At 42.0% G+C, this 17,098-nt stretch overlaps 1 protein-coding gene across 1 annotated transcript in view; it reads right to left on the reverse strand.

Moving 5' to 3' along the window:
* The window catches only part of LOC139690195 (uncharacterized), a 133,448-nt gene that overhangs the window by 43,780 nt on the left and 72,570 nt on the right, over window positions 1-17,098 (reverse strand). The gene's annotated exons all lie outside the window — the stretch shown is intronic.

Here is a 17,098-nt window from a genome sequence, read left to right on the forward strand (position 1 = left end):
ATTAGGGGGAGGAAAAAAGCATGTGGAGTGCAAGAATGGTTTATTGTAACCAGGGTTATAAGAGCATTTACCGTATTTAGCACCGTGTTAGGTGGGACTAGGAGTGCTTAATCACTGCGCCCATCAAAAACCTACCCTTATCAATAGATTAATCTTAATAATGATAATTTATCCAAACGAACTTTCGCGAACAATCACCCAATGTGTACAAAAGTGAGCACGTTCTCAGTTATTTCGGGGTGTTCGCCTGCGGCGAAGATTAGTTCGGGATGGGTGGCTCACCATGTAATCAATCTTCCCTCTCCAGTTTGCTCCCCATTTCATTACAAATTACGACAGAAAGGTATCGGATCGCATTCAAGCAGAAGCGGTGGCGTGAGTTTTGTCTCCGGAAGGGTTGAGAGGGTTTGGGGTGCGTCCCCCTTTCTCCGCCCGCCCCCGACAACCTCGCATCTCCCCCCTCCGCCCTCTGGGCCGGAGGTAGGTGTAGTAGTAGTACCGCGGTCGCGGAGAGAGCGTCTTCCGCTGGCGGGGAGAAAGAGAGAGAGCTTCCCTCCGACCACGGATCGGCCCTTTCTGGGGCACGAGCGGAGACGACCACGCAGCGGCAACGGTTACTCCCGCGGCCCCCTCTAAATCCTCTCCCACCCCACAGGGGGAAGTGGGCCACGGAGGGGGGAGGGAAGGGCCCTTGGCTGGACTCCGCTGCTCCCCCCAACCCCCTCCGCTGACCTCCTTCCTTCCATCTCTCCCTTCGCCCGTCCCTCTCACCCACCCACTCCCGTTCGGACGATGCCGGCGTTGAAATCACCGCCGTCGCTTCCGGATATCCATTCTCCTCTTCGCAGCGTGGAAGAAAGAAGATGTGGGGGGAGTGTGTGTGGCTCAAGGGGGGTAGTTTGGCACTCGGTTGCGAGCATCTTTCTCCCACCACCCGCCCACTAAGCTTTCCCTCCCCCACAACCTGGTTTCTTGGCCCTCTTCTCCTTTCGGCGCGAAGGCCCGGCGTCGCTCCCTGAACGGATCCCAGCAACAAGGCGCGGCGCGGATCGGAGGAGGGATATCAACCTCGACTTGATGTAGTGAAGAAATTTTATTTCAAAATGTAGTACAAGTGTTCGGTACTGCCCTCAGAAGAAATATTTACTTTTGAATTTCATTTAGTCATTGCCTCATGTAGACCACATCGGCCCAAATAGAAATAACTCGCTAAACTATCGATATCAACTCTGTCTCAATTATGGGGAAATATTGATATGTGCTTGATGACCATAGGGTCAGCTATTGGTACTCCAAAAAGTTAAGTTAAAAATATTTCAAGGAAAATACAAGTTAAATACGAGGAAAATAAATGTTCAGCATATTTTATGCGCTTTCAAAGATACGTATGAGAGCAATCATTCCATTGCAATTTATGAAGATCAAAGGAAATAGCTTATTTGGAAACTTTGATTGTTACCTGAGCAGCCTGCATGCACTGCATTGATCAACATTAATGTAATAAAAATTATTGTTTAGACGAAATTTTCGGATGATAATAAACCTAAATTTCTTAATATATGCCTTACACAAGTTAAGGTTCTTACGCGGAATATCCACGGTAGTCGTAGAGAAATTACAATAATATTCACCAAAAATAAGAACATTTTTATAATTTTAATTCAATAAATTTTATAGTAATCAGGAATATTAAGGAGTTTTGTTACAGCAAGGTAATAATATTCTTTCCTTTCCTTTTTTCTTCGTCGTAACTTTCCTTTCGTCGCCTATTATTTCCTAAGGAAGATCTGCTGCCCAAAAAATCTCACCGCTTGGGTGAACATATGTATGATTACCCTAGGCGCCACCCGAAATCGAACCCGAGCACTACGGTCAGCAGCCCAGCGCTCCTCCCATTGTTCTAGCACGTCATTATGGTGAATATAAACCCCTTTATGGCACAGAAGAGCTAAACCCAGATAAATGGAACCAATAAAAAATAATTTAATAGAATTAATGAATATTTTATTATATAGGTGATCAAGTAACAAATTAAACGGAGGAATAAAAGAAAAATCTTAGCGGTAAAATGTCTGTCCCAAAATGAGTATGACTTATATTTTCCCGAATAGAGAGACAGATGGGCGGCGGTTTATCTGGCTGGGTTCGAGGGAGGAGAGTTCCAGGAAAGGTTGGAGGCCGGTGGCAGTTGGCTCACCAGCCGGGTTTGCTGGGTACGGATCGTTCTTTTGCGAAACCTCTATAACGTCATCTCGTTACGCTCCGGCATGAATCGGTCATTGGAAGAGCGCTGCGCTAAGAAAATTTCTTTGTGACAATAGTTGTATTGTAGTTGCATTGTAGACAATAGTTGCTGCCTGCCCGGGTCACTCGTGCCGTATTCTATGGACACCAAGCACTGCTCCATCTTAGTGTCAGGAAGTGAGCTTTCTCAGTCACGATCCCACTTCAGCACTCACCATGGACAGTTTCGACAAAGCAGACCAAGCGAAATAAGTAACACTTACGTCTTAGGGATAGAAATACTTCAGACACTTCTTTTCAAGCTGTCGTCCCATCGTAAATTGATAAAAGAGTTTAAGTTATAGATGAGTTAACCAAGACGAAGATGCAATGTGAAACGTGGAAACTACCAACGCTCTGGAAGACATTGCATCGAAGAAGGGTTGAGTGGATAGAAGGGAGAAGAAGGGTTGAGTGGAGGTCACATTATGTAATATGGGCGCCTTTTAAGGACCAAAATAGATTGTGTGAAATTAATCAAAGGAATTACAGATGGAGGCCCATGAAGGAATGTGTGAATACTTGGAGTTTATCTCTAATATGTATGGAGACGTAGCGATTAGTTGCAAATAGCAAATTGCAATGGTAGTCTCAATTAATCACGAGAAGAAAAACAGAAAAAGATGAACAAGAATGTTCGACGCAATGAAATTGGGAGCACTATTCGCGAGCGCTTTCCATCAAATGTGACGCGAGAACCATCGCTAAGCGAAGGTGGTCCCTCTCCCATTGGGGACTGGGCGGATGGTGGCTCTCTCCCCCCCCCCCCCGGCCGCCCTTAGAAGGGGACGGAGACGAGGGTGACAAACCGCCGCTCCTCGTTGCGCGACGAATCTAACGATCTTCTGCCCTCAATTGGGATGAACACTGGAAGTGGAATTGTGAAATTACCACTGAAGCACATCCAAAGATAGCTGATACATTGAACAATTTACGCACAGTCCATTCGACGCTAGTGGACCTGTCATACGCCCTCCGAAGTATGATCTGCAGTGGCTCTTAAGAACCATGCTAGTATCTTCAGTAGAAAAAACAATTTCTGAAATAAAAAGGAATGATCCATTAAAAAAAAAACTATTATTCAACAAATGGCTATTATATTTTTTTGTGAAAAAATATACAATGATTTCCGTGTTATCTTGAGAGATAAAAACGTTTCGAGTCTCAAAATTTTTAGATTTATCATCGCGAGGAGGAGAATGTCCCATGGATGTTATCATGTAAATGCTCCATTAATGAAAGTGTTATGACGTCTTTAGTACTTTAACTGGAAGCGTCTTTTAAATCTATATTTAGATTTAAACTATCTGATTTAAATGACCCATCAAATTAAAGAACTGATGTGGAACATGACATGACATTTCAAATGACGATTAATTTAAACATAGGGCAACTCCTCACCTGAATAAGGTGCAGCCAAATTTTCAAAAATACGGCCGTCGTGACTTTTTGCAAAGAGGACGAGTTATTTGTCGTTCATCCAGGTTTACAGATATTGCAGTGCGTTCAAAAACAAGAAAAAAGAATCTAGAAAAAACCAAGATACGAAGAAATTCGTAAATTTATCGCATTGATATAAAACACTTTTCAGCGAAACGAAATTTTGTGAAAAAATATTCAAATAAAATAGTCATTTCAAGGTGCTGAAATGTAGGCAAGACAAAATGGCAATACATAGCAACAAGGCTTTATTTGGCCTTCATGCATATTATAATGACTGAGAATTTTGCTTTTCTCAGTTCAAGGGGAAACGATATGTTCATCATTAGCTTTCAAAAACTAAAACGCATGATTTATAAATCAATAAGCAAAAAGGTACACGTTGGTACATCACAACACTTAAAAGCCTCCTTTTCAACGGTGTGATAAGGATAAAAAATCAACATGATTTCTTTGAAACTTACCGGTAACTTTCACTAATATTAGGTAATATCGTTTATCAGTATTAAATATATATATATATATATATATATATATATATATATATATATATATATATATATATATATATATATATATATACACACACACAGGGTCGCACCCAAAAGTGGTAGGTCTGATTTTTTTACAAGAATTTTATTGAAGATATACTTACATCGACTTAATAATCTTCAAAGTATGCTCCTTGAGCTGCTACACACTTAGTATAACGTTGCTCCCATTCCCCGTACGCACGCTGGAAATTTTCTTTGGGGATGCCGTTGATGACCCTCGTCGAAGCCTCTTGAACAACCTTTGTCGAGTCGAAACGTCGTCCCTTGAGCTGTCTTTTCATCAGGGGGAAGAAGAAGTCCGGTGGTGCCAGATCGGGAGAATAGGGCGGGTGCGGCAACGTGGCAACGCCGTATTTGGCCGTTGCCTGTTGGTCGAATCTCAGAATTTTCGGCACCATCTTGGCGCACATTTTGCGCATGGCCAAATCCTGTGAAATAATGCGTTGGACGTTGGATACAGACAGACCCAACTGGTCTGCAATTTCTTCACTGGTTAAGTGTCGGTCTGTGTTCAGCAGTGTCCTCACTCTGTCCACATTCGTGTCGGTTCTTGCCGTCGACGGCCGTCCAGAGCGATGGTCGTCTTCAACGAACTCCCTACCCTCTTCAAACAACTTGTGCCACTCAAATACTGTGGAACGGCTCAAGGCAGTGTCCCCATAAGCCTGCTTGATCATATCGAGGGTCTCAGTTGCCGTCTTCCCGAGTTTCGCACAAAACTTCATGGAATAACGTTGCTCTAAATTCAGATTCGTTTTGTTTTTCGACGCGGACAAAAACCTTGCTTCACTAAAAACGGTGTCCTCACTCAACCACAGCCCGCAGGCGACTAAGGTTGGTGTCGGTCTGTTGCTAAGAGCCCCCTACACCTTACCCTGCCATGCAGACCCCCCTTCACCGCTCCGTTAGCGCCAGAGAAAATCAGTCCTACCACTTTTGGGTGCAACTCTGTATATACATACATATTGGTATATACATGCATATATATATGTGCATATATATATGTATGCATATATATATATGCATATATATATATATATATGAATATATATATATATATATATATATATATATATATATATATATATATATATGCGGTAGTCCAGTGGGTAGAGCGTTGGGCTGCTGACCAGAGGGTCCCGGGTTCGATTCCCGGGCAAGGCACTCTGAGCAACTGCAGCTCCACCCAAGCTAAAGTGATTTTTCGGGTACCAGGTCTACCTGGGGAACCATAACCGGCACAGGGAAAGGAACTGGCCCCCCTACCCTGATGTGTGAATTTCACACGCCGTCGGGCTTAGTACTGGGTGAACTCTACCATCACCTACTAAACCGACCTTCGGGTTGATTACTGCGTTTATGGTTATGGTGATTTATATATATACATACATATACACAGTAATCAACCCGAAGGTCTGTTTGGTAGGTGATTGCAGAGTTCACCCAGTACTTCGCCCGACGGCGTGTGAAATTCACACATCAGGATATGGGGCCAGTTCCTTTCCCTGTGCCGGTTATGGTTTCCCAGGAAGATCTGGAACCCTAAAATTCACATAGCTTGGGTGGAGCTGCAGGAGCTGCCCGGGAATCGAACCTGGGACCCTCCTGTCAGTAGTTCAACGCTCTACCCTCTGGACTACGGCTTTTGTAAAAAAGTCTCACGGATGTGAATAATTTAAACGAAGGAGCAAGATACCGCTAATCACCAAAAACACAGAGAAACACATACAAATGACACTCAAACGTATTCCAAATTTTCGGTGGCCAAACCACCTTCTTCTGAGAGAAGACTACCTCTAATCGAGTCCCTTCTTTCCCAAATTGCAAAATCTTGTAATAAAAATCAATTCTAATTCGATAGGCAAGACGCTTGAGAAAGAAATATTTATGTTCTTTTAACCACACGCACTTAAGTCTGAGCCGTTCTTGGGCTCCCTCTAACAGTTGAAACACTCACATTCATACTTAATATGAGAATAAAAAAAGAAACCGTTAGGGTAGAGCTACCTAAAAATATCGTTAGCAAAGGTAAATTATTCCACAATTAGTGGCTCTCGGCTCACACGAGTGCGAAAAATAACGGCAGAAATATTTCCAATGTAATTCATATTATCAGTTCAATTCTACGTTATATTGTGGTCCGATTCTCGAATTTTCAAGGTTAACACTCCCAATCCATGGGTTGCCGAGCTTCCGCAACTTCTGACACAAAGAGAACAATCGTTCCCATGACCTCATCGGAGGACTTTTGTTCGTGACATGAAAATTCACCTTCAGTTCCATTTTGGAAATGGCTTATACTGCGATTAAAGTGGTTGCAATGAGGTTAATGACTTCTTTTATGGCTGAATTCGGTCGTCATCATCTCCTTTCAAAGATTAGGCTACATACCTGTTCCGGCATAAAACATTTCGGAACATTCATCTTTTTTTTCTCCTTGCTCCCCCTATAATTCCCTTAAGTACCCTTAGGTTTGCTTTGAAGGACTTCTTTCGGTAATCTTCTGTTCGCGCTAATGGGATTTCCAGTTTTCCCTATTTTGTGTTTTTTTCACTCGTGTCTCGCATTTCAAATTCATTTCCAATGCCTATATATATATATATACATACATACATATACTAGCTTAAGTATTGTCTATTGCTTCCATTTACCATGAAACTGCAACTCCGTTTTTGGCACCCTGATTTCATCCTTCCTAATGTGTATCCATTATTCAGATCCACATAAAAGTGTCCGAGGAAGCTAGAGAGGAGAGGCAGAGGAATCAGCGCTCCAGCCATTAAAAACCTCTTAGCTTCCCAGCATCACTCGAAGAATACTTTTGACGAAGGGGGTTCTTGGCGCGATAGAGAAGGTCCACAGCAATTCCGAAATAACACATTTTGAACAATTTTAAGGCATTTATGTTACGTGATTATTTAAATGTTTTTGTTGATTATATGAAGTAGGGCTATTATCTATATCGATAATCCCATCAATGACTCCGGAAATAATGGAATTAATCGCTTTTTGTCATAAGTTTAGCACGGACAGTATAGTGTACTTTGTTTGCAATGATATTTACGCGAGCTCTAACTCGATAATTTTCACCCGTAGTCGTTGAAAGTGACCAAGCCCGCATTCTTCCTTGTTTTACGGTGCCTTTGAGTGTTTTCCCTTATTAAGACCAGTTAACGAAGTTTAAAGTAGCTAAACGAATTTCTAACGTGAATTTAGTGCATACACGAAGTCTCCAGAATCTTATGATACTTTTCTGTGTCATAAAAGTGACCAGACAAATATGCATTTTCAAATTCCACTTTGACCTTGAATCCGAGATTGAATATTTTCCTTAGTCAAATGTAATATAATTTCGGAAACGCTGGAAATATGATACCTGTTTTTAAACATTATTCGTTTGTCATCTACACAAAATACAAGTCAATTTGAGTACTTTGGTAGCACTTCAAATTCATTATCGGTTGCATCTAAAAATTTCGCACCGCTTTAGAGAGTTAGTTTTGTAATTATATAGCGCCTCATTGTTAGTTTTCAATATCAGTACGTGAATGTCAACTTCGCGGGAGAAATTGTGAAGGAAGAAAAAACTGGTACACCTTCTGAACATTCTAAATTTTAGAAAGCTGTAATTCTGGACTAAATTGTTTAATTTATTTTTAGGGGTGACAACTAGTTTTACACAGATGACCATCGTGTTTTTGCTCGGATTTGTTCGCAGAAAGATTAAGGACAGCACTCAGGAGGGAACGGCACAGTTGTTGTTTGAGTGGATTATTTTGGTGCATTGTCGAAGCGACCCTGGAAAAATAACACAGCTGCGTAAACTCCTCTCTGCACGATTCGAGATATTAACTCCCTTGTAGGCGCTTTTTTTATGGATATGCTCTGCAGGTTTGGTGGGCGCAAACTAAAAATGAGAAAATCGTCGAAGACTGGCGGGCAAAGTGCATTCACCCAATCGTAATTAGTGACTTGGAAAATTTCTCCGATTTCTCCGAAGAGCCAATGATTGAATCAGTACTTTCACAAAAAATCCAATGAATGACTATACATAGTATTGTTCAAGAAATCGTTAAATTCGAACCAAAACCGCTGCCTCATGCACAATCTCAGGCCCTATATCTACCCCTACCCCTAATTCGTTTTGCTTCCTTAGTCGAAATAGACTGTGAGTTATTTGTGAAAACAATCACAGCCACACGTTTCGATAGTTTCAAAGCAGGCGACAGGAATTTACGGTTGAGTTTGTGAGAGGTGTTCGGTCTCATACAAAATGAAATGCAACAGAAATCAAGTAAGTCTGCACACAAAAAGTTGTACCGTCCTGTTTTATAATGATATTTTTAGCCAATGAGAATAGTGTTTCAGGAAGGGAAAGGTTGGAAAAAATAGCTCCTAAAACGCGACGAGGTTGGTGAGAAATGATTTGCCAAAATCATCCCTTACTAATAGCAAACTTGATGTTGTGTCTCCGGGGTGAAGGTTGAATGAACACGAGTACGTCAAGTACTCAAAACTTTGAGTTGTTTCGTATAGACTGATAATACGAGCCAAAAACACGAGAATTAAGAGACGATGGATTCGGTCATAAAAGATCATGCTCTTGTGAGAAAACTTGGACTCTCTCTCACCATTTCCACATTTCCAACATTTTTCCTCGGATTATTTTCATGAATATATTAAGGTGCATGGATGGAACTTGATAAGACAACGGATTAAAGAGTAAGGAAGAATTTTCGCTGCAAACCTTTGGCCCTTTGCTTACCTAGATCTTCTGAAAATCTAATCTTCTTAAAGATCTTCCGCAAATCGTACCGATCTTACCACAACCAACCCTCTGAAAATCTAACCAATTTCGTCCACATTCATTTCAAACTCATACTTCAAAGCACGAAGTGACGGTATATCTGTTTGGAGGAATCGACGTCACAGTATGTAGTCGAAATCAGCATTTTAGCTAGGAGTTGAGGGCAGGATAATGTCCAACGTAGCCCAGCCAGGGATCGGGAGTATAGCAAGCGTTCGTAACTCGTTCATTTGCAGGGGGAAGGGGGGAATTGATTATTCACTGTTTTAGGAAGGGGAAGTTGATTAATCACTGTGCCACTTTAAGTTTCCCGGAAAGATCCGACAGCAACCAAAAATATTTTCGGACTGTCATCATACTTGAAAAATAAAAGCTGTATTTGTGGCAATATTTTAGCAGTTCCCAGTTCACCATTCTCACAACTATGGCCTTTTTGTGGGCTTCGTGAAAACAATATGAATACCTTGCCGTGTCACTCTCCCCATTACTCGCAAAAGAATCGCATCGCCAACATTCATTTTGATGGTTATTAATAAAAAACTGATGCGGCCAGCAAATGACTTTCTCCAATCTTTTTATTGAAAAGATATGGAATAATGGATTTCTGGAAAAAGAAATCTCCTCCCACAAGCGTAAACACTGAAACCAATACTTTCCCCCCGAATACCATTAAGAGAAAGTAAAAAATGGTGCACCTAAATTAATCATAATTTTCATACAAAAATGGCGCAAAAGATCCCGTAAGTATATCGAAAAATAAGTATTTTAAGTAGTCTAAAGGGAAAAAAACTTACAGTTTACCCAAGAAAATATTAAACAATTGACCGATACCCATTCGCCGATATATTGGAATATCCTTTCTAGGAGGTATAGCTACCTATCGTAAAGGTGATTATTATTATCAATGATATTCTAGCAAAGGTTTTGGTTGGACAAAGACAACGGTACTGCAATACATGGGAAGATGACATTATTTTTTACTATCTTATTTCATTATTCCGTTAAATTTTCGATATACCCCACCCCTTATGCACCACCCACCCCGTTCGCGACTTGATCAGCCAGTCAGCCCAGGGTGGAGGGAAAGGGAGCCCTGCTTTCTCCTTAGCCATCCGAGAGAGAAAGGGAGGGTGAAAGGGGGGTCGGGCGGAAGGGGTTGGGGTGTGACTGGGCGACCGGTGACGCCGCCTCTTCCGCCGAGAGAATGACGGAAAGTCCGCCGCGGAGCAAGAGGGGGGAGAGGGGACGACGAGAGCCGACGCGTAATTCATCAAGCCGACTTTCGCTCACCACGAGGCCCCGTGTTGCAGGTGTCGATGGCACAGTAGTGCCTGCCAACCTTCTGTACGAGGTGTGATCAAAAAAGACCGGACTGATTTTACAACTTGTTTATTTCGACGGATATAGCTTAATCGAACTTGTCGCCCTCAAAGCATATGCCTTGGCTGACGACACATCTTTGCCAACGTTTCTTCCAGCTCACGAACCCTGCCTGGTAAGCCGCCTTAGGGATCTTCTTCAGGCCCGCCGTACAATCAGTTTTAATGTCCACAATAGAGTCAAATCGGCGACTTTTCAAGGTTGATTTTAACTTTGGAAATAAAAAGGTTTTAAGAAACTCTGGGCCGGCATTGGCTCGATTCAGGAGTTCCTGACAAATGTTTACACGTTTTTGTCTCTGTTCATAAGTCAGCACCCGCCGGATGAATTTTAATGCTATGCGCGTCATGGCCAAAATGTCTGACGAAATTGTCTGACAGGATCCAAAACTAATGTTCACTTCCTCAGCTATCTGCCCAACAGTTAAATGGCGGTTTTCCAGCAACAAATCGATCACCACATTGACATGGTTGGGGTCTGTCGAAGTGCAAGGCAAGAAGGTTCGCGAATCTTCATCTTTCGAGGTTCTGCCTGATTTAAGACGACTGTATCACTCAAAACACTGGCCTTAACTCATAGCTTCATTAGCAAAGGCTTGCTTAATCATATCAAATGTCTCCGTATCACATTTGCCATGCTTGAAAAAAAATTTCACGCATCACGCTGTTCCTCTAGCTCCTTCATTGCTGCCGTTTCACGCGGCGACAAACAGGTTAAGACACGTACCACCGCTGCTGCGTAAAGATTCAACGTAAACGATCGCAAGACCTCTCGTTTTAGTCGTCATATGTGTCGCTAGAGGGCGCACAGTGTCTAGTTTCGATCCGTTGAACGGTTTGCGCAGAATAAAATCACCTTGATCACACCTTGTAACTCGGAGCTGTGTAGTGTTCGAGTGGCCATGTTAGAGGGGAGAGGAGAAATTATCCACTAACTCAGCTAGTTGGCGGTGGAGGAGAGACATTTACGATATGAGAAGGTGAAGAGGGAAGACACTTCAGGTCGCCTGGTAGGTGGAAATCCTGAGGGAGAAGTTTGGGGGAACAGCGCATTCAATGCGTTTTCATCGGGAAAATATTGGCGGGAGGGTGAGAAAAGGAGAGAAAAGCGAATGATGACGGGATGATTGAGAGGAGGCAATGAAAGGGTAGCAGGGATTGACCGATGGAGCTGCCAGAGTAGCTGACCCCGACGAATACAGGTATACCTACGTACATACAAATGTACACCGCAAGCCACCATAGGGGCGGGATTTGTGAGTCACCACCCATTTATGCATGAAATTATGAACGAATATGAATATATAAGAGTTTCAGGCTTCACTTCGTGGAAGTATTTAATATCCATACTAAAAAGAAAGACTCGTACTTTTCCACAGATTTTATTATACGGTACAACGCGTTTCACCGACTTGCGACATCATCAGGTACACATTTGAAGAAACAGACAGAGCAAGAATATATACCCTCAGGACAGAGTGGGGGCGGGGAGGGTTGGAAGGATTTGAGAGGGGTGGGGGCTCGCAGGTGCGTTGATGGATTGTTTTGACCATTTCCAGGCTAGTTTCTCGGAGAGGAGTGGGGAGGGGTATGGGAACAATTGCTCATTACAAAGTGTCGTGTTGGGGTTTACCAAGTGCCTTCTAATCTCTAATTGCTCGAGAGCGTCCATTTTTAATCCTTTTGGGAGTGTGTAATATCTCTGGGACAAAGTCACTGCTGCGGTCGAATTCTAGTAAATGCTTGGTGAAGAGAGAGTTGTTATTCTGATTTTTGTGACACCTAGCGTGTTCCTTGATTCGTAATTTGATATTCCTGCTGGTCTGACCGACATAAACGCTGTTGCAATCCTCGCATTTCAGTTTATAAATGCCTGATTTGAGAAGGCTATCCTGGGTGTCTTTTCCATTGGCTAGAAGTTTGGAGAGGGTTATGGGTGGGTAGAAGGCTGCTTTGAGTGAGGTGGGTAGGCAGTTGGAAATCCTATATGAAAGATCTCCCAGAAATGGGATCGAGCACCACTTTAGATACTGCGGGCTGTGATACGAAAATGCTTTTTATGGCCATTGCTTTTTGTTTTTTCCGTATTAATGTGTCAACTAGTTTGGGGTTGAAACCATTGTTGGTAGCTATATTAGTGATATTCACAAGTTCAATGTTGAAGTTTTTGGGGGAAAGGGGGATGTGCAGGAGGCGGTGGATCATGGAGTGGAGGGCTGCGTGTTTGTGAGAAAAGTAGTGTGCGGAATCCCCCACTCTGTTCTGAGGGTAAATATTTTCTTGCACTGTCTGTTTTTTCTGGGGACTCTCTGGGGACTTGCAACTCTGGCTCTGTTGAGTAGTTAAAGAAAGTGTTTGCTAACTATCCTGCAATCACTTTCGTTGTTCATATGTTTTAATTTCGACAAAGCATTATTTAAAAACGTATCTCCAACGATTTGAGGAACGCCGAGTATAGCAACACATCTGGTATTGGGACATAAATAAATTGAATGGCATCATTTAAGTATAATATCCGAGCAGCTTATGATAAACATAATCAATAAAACTATATCCTGGCCTATGTTTTAGTTTAAATCTATCGGGAATCTTCGGTTTTGAATACTTGGGCCTCGGGAGTAGCACAGCATGGAAGGAAATGGACGCAAGTCAAGAGCCGGATTCTCAGGCAAAGAAGGCGTTTGCCATAAAGAGACGGTTATAAAACAAGAAAGTAATATATGCGAGAGAACTCCCGAACTCTCTCTCTCTCACAAACTCTAAGGTTCAGCTGCTTGGGCCATTGCAAATGAAAACTAGAATAGGAGCTTTCGAAACCTAGAGCCGGAGGCGGATGGCCGGAGATCTAGATAGTGTGTGGTGAGGGCGATCTTGGATATGAAACTGCGAGGTAGTGCAGGGGGGTGGAAGAGGAAGAAAAGTCAATGCAGCGTACGTTGAGTAAGAGAGGAACCAGCTTGATTGGCTACGCCCTGAGACATGTTGGATTTGTTTGGAACATTCCAGAGGGAAAAATGGAAGGAAAGCATTTAGGTGAATGTGCTAGGCAATGAGAAGATACGATTACAAACGATTACAGAAGTTTCCATTCTGAGTAATGCTTTGATCTTTGATTCGATCACGTTCGCATGGAGTCTCGATTCTGTTTATTTACGAGCTGTCATTTCCAGCAAGAGCCACGCCGTACTTTCTGCTGTCCGGGTTTTGGTCGGTTGCACATTAGGTCAACATTCGCACACGCCATCCAAAACATTTTCCAGTCGTAATGAAGCGCGTGCCGGGGAAAGTTGAGAATTTCTCCTTTCAAGATTACCATCATTAATTACTAATAAGGGGTACACTTATTTTGTAGCTGAACGTCAACCAAAAAAATTAATGAATAAATCCATTTTTGAGGGTCAAATGTGGAGTTTTTGGAGATATCATTTCATGGACGCATGCTAAATTTAAATTATCATTCATGGAAAGAGTGTCAGCTGAGAGAGAGAGAGGGGACAAGAATGTTGGACGGAGAGGTAGAAAGTATGTGGAGTTGAAAAATCGTTCACTGTAATTTAGGGTGCTTTGGGTTTTTTAATGTCGTGATGGGTGTAGCTTAGAAATGTAGCAGGGATAATTTTCCTGCACCCATCGCCCCAGCCACCTACCTTGACCAGTAGATTGATTACTATTAATGTGAAATATTTTATATTTCGTGAATGTAAGAACGCCCATATTCTCGCTTAGTTTTTTCACCTTTTCGTAACGGCCCTTAGCCATCCACCCTCCTCTTCGCGAGCCAGCCGCGAGCGCGCCTTCCACCGCACATGCTATCCGGTCTTCTACCGCGAAAACCGGATCCACATCCATTCACACGGTCGGTTGCCAGTTGTCCAGGCATTGCGATGCACAGGCTTGTTCGCTCTCCTCGGAGAAAAGGGCAACCCAAACAGACCACACCCAGACCGGCCGCTACGCCGATTTCCTGTTTTAATTCTTCGGTTCATCATTTCCAAATGTGAGCTAAATGCCTCATTCCCCACCACTACACTCCCTCTATCTCTACTACGCCTCTTCCTCGTTTGCTGTGAGGGGCTTCATTGATTTCACAATGAAGAAAATCCACAGGGATCGCAATCATATCCTTAGCAATTGAGACGTGCTCTGCTGAGGTACTACCTCTAAATTCCGCACTAGGGTCAGTTTTAAATGAAGGTTCCCCTCGATTCACCCCACATGGTTTTCCCACGTTTGTCTTGTCTTACTGGCCGTTTTCTCGTGACTTCTTCAGTTTATCATCACTCATATGTTCATGAGAATATATTCAATCTCCTCCCAAGAACGAAAAAATTCTACAACATTGAGTATATTGTCCCCTAATACACTACTATCGTCCATAATCATCTAAATTGATAAGGCCTGGTTATCTTGAAATACACTTTTCTCATAAAAATTTCAGTCCATTTGAGTTGCCATTACATTGCTACTCTTCAGCATCAAAATATTACGTACGAGTATATTGATGTTTTAGAAATCCACGATAAAATGGCAGATGGAAGGATTTTTGCAGGATTCCTTAGAATTATCACAGGATGTATGAATCAGGGGACGTGTTTTCCAGGGGGTCTGCTGATGAGAGGGTCCGGGTTTGATTCCCGTGAACGCCTCTGTGTACTCTCTGGTTCAACTTAGTTATGTGATTTTTCGGGTACCAGAACTTCCTGGGAAACCATAAGTGGCACAGGGAAAGGAACCGCCCTGATGTGTGTATTTCAAATGCCGATGGTTTTAGTACTAGGTAAGTTCCACCCTTGCGTATCAAACCGACCTTCGGGTGGACAACTGTGATCGATGAAGCATTAAAAATTGCGATAGTGCAGGTGGGAAATTTGTTGTCCTATTGAGCAATTAGGTTAGTAAGGTCATACATAAGTTCGTTTCTGAACTTAGTACGTCAACCACTACAGTGGCAGTGAATTCATTATGTTTCTAATTTATGTTTCGTAACTTGATGTAACTTTTTCGTAACTATGTTTCGTAATTTAATTTTCCAGCTGGTCCCTTTAAAATTCCCAAAGCTAGTTAGTAAACAAAGCCAAGCAGTGATTTTTAAGTAATTTGGAAATTTTCTTTTTTGCATAAAAAGGCTAGTAGGTAAATGCCTAGATTGCAAATCAACTACTGCAAGTGCCTTCGTGCGAGTACTTTGGACATTTTTACTTCCCATACATTTTATTCAATAGAAATATAACATGTATACACGCCCTATTGTTGCAAAAAGCTGAAAACTTCTGTAATCTCAACTTTTCATAGCATCCCTTTTTCCATTCTTTTTCAAATGTTATGGAAATTTCAAGTAACTAAATACCGGACGAAAACTTCGTGTTGATGTCCCAAAAGCGGTCATTAAAGAGCTTGGTGGATGAAATAGAGGTAAAGGAAGATAGTGATTCACCATGACAACAGAGGAAATTTTAAAGACTTTCAAAGCAATATTTTCATAAAAATTGGCAATTTCTCAAAGCATTGTCTCGAAATAGGTATTTACAAATAATAGTGACTTTGAACCGTCCATAATGTGAATAATTTACCAAGACAAATTTTTAGTGATAATTAGGAGCCTCGACACCTACATTCGGAGGTTGCATTCACCAATTCGTTGAAAGAAATTGCTTTCGACTCTAAATGTTTTCTTGAAAAACAAAGAGCCATTGATAAAAGTGGCAAGAATGTGAGCTGAATTATTCCTGCGAGTCAATTAAACATGATTTCAATTTGTAACATAGGATAATTACAACGGAGAAGTATATATGACCAAGGTAAACGTAAACATGAGCATAACAGATTAAAACACCCGCTTCCCGTTTCGCTCGCGAGATTCACATCCGGGAATTACACAATTGCGTTCTTCATGTTTGGAGTCTGCCGGCAGTTTCACACTCCTTTCTTCCTTTCCGCCTTTTTCATATTTTCCGCCTTTTTCTAAAATTTGTGCCCAGGGGTTGCGGGCAATACCCTTGCCTCCCAAGTTTAAACCCCTTACTCCCGTCAGGGTTCATGTACCCATATTATCTTCGCGTCACTTGAACATACACTCATAGATATGTGGTAGCCTGCAAAACATCAATATGGTGTGCGGCGGGCGGCGCTTAAGCATAAGACAACTTTTGACACGATATACTTTTTTCCCCTAATGCAATCGAGCAACAATTTCCTGATTCATTTTCGTTCGTGGAAAAATAGCATCTTATATCTATTTGTCCTTTACTTAATCTCTCTAATTTTATTGACATGATCTCTCCAACCGTAGTACGATGGGGGTAATAACACACTTTCAACATCACTGCTAAAGAGACATCCTTCCATATTATACAAGGGAATTAATCTGTAATTTAACCTTCGCTCCGTGAGTGATTCCCAGCCTAGCTGCTCTAACATTTCGGATACGCTACTCAGTTTATCATTTCAAAGTTTTAAAAATCAAGCTCCTCTATGCTGCACGCGATCAAATTCGGCAATGAATCCTGCTTCTTGAGGATCCCATATACTAGCAGCGTATTCTTAATGAGCATAGGTGCGTATATACTTAACCTTGGAAGAGAAAATAGATTTTTTTACGACCAACAGAGGGGAGGAGGGGAAATATTCTGCACCAC

This window comes from Hetaerina americana, unplaced genomic scaffold, assembly GCF_022747635.1.
Source record: "Hetaerina americana unplaced genomic scaffold, ioHetAmer1.1.p SCAF_3, whole genome shotgun sequence".
NCBI classification, from domain to species: Eukaryota; Metazoa; Arthropoda; class Insecta; order Odonata; family Calopterygidae; genus Hetaerina; species Hetaerina americana.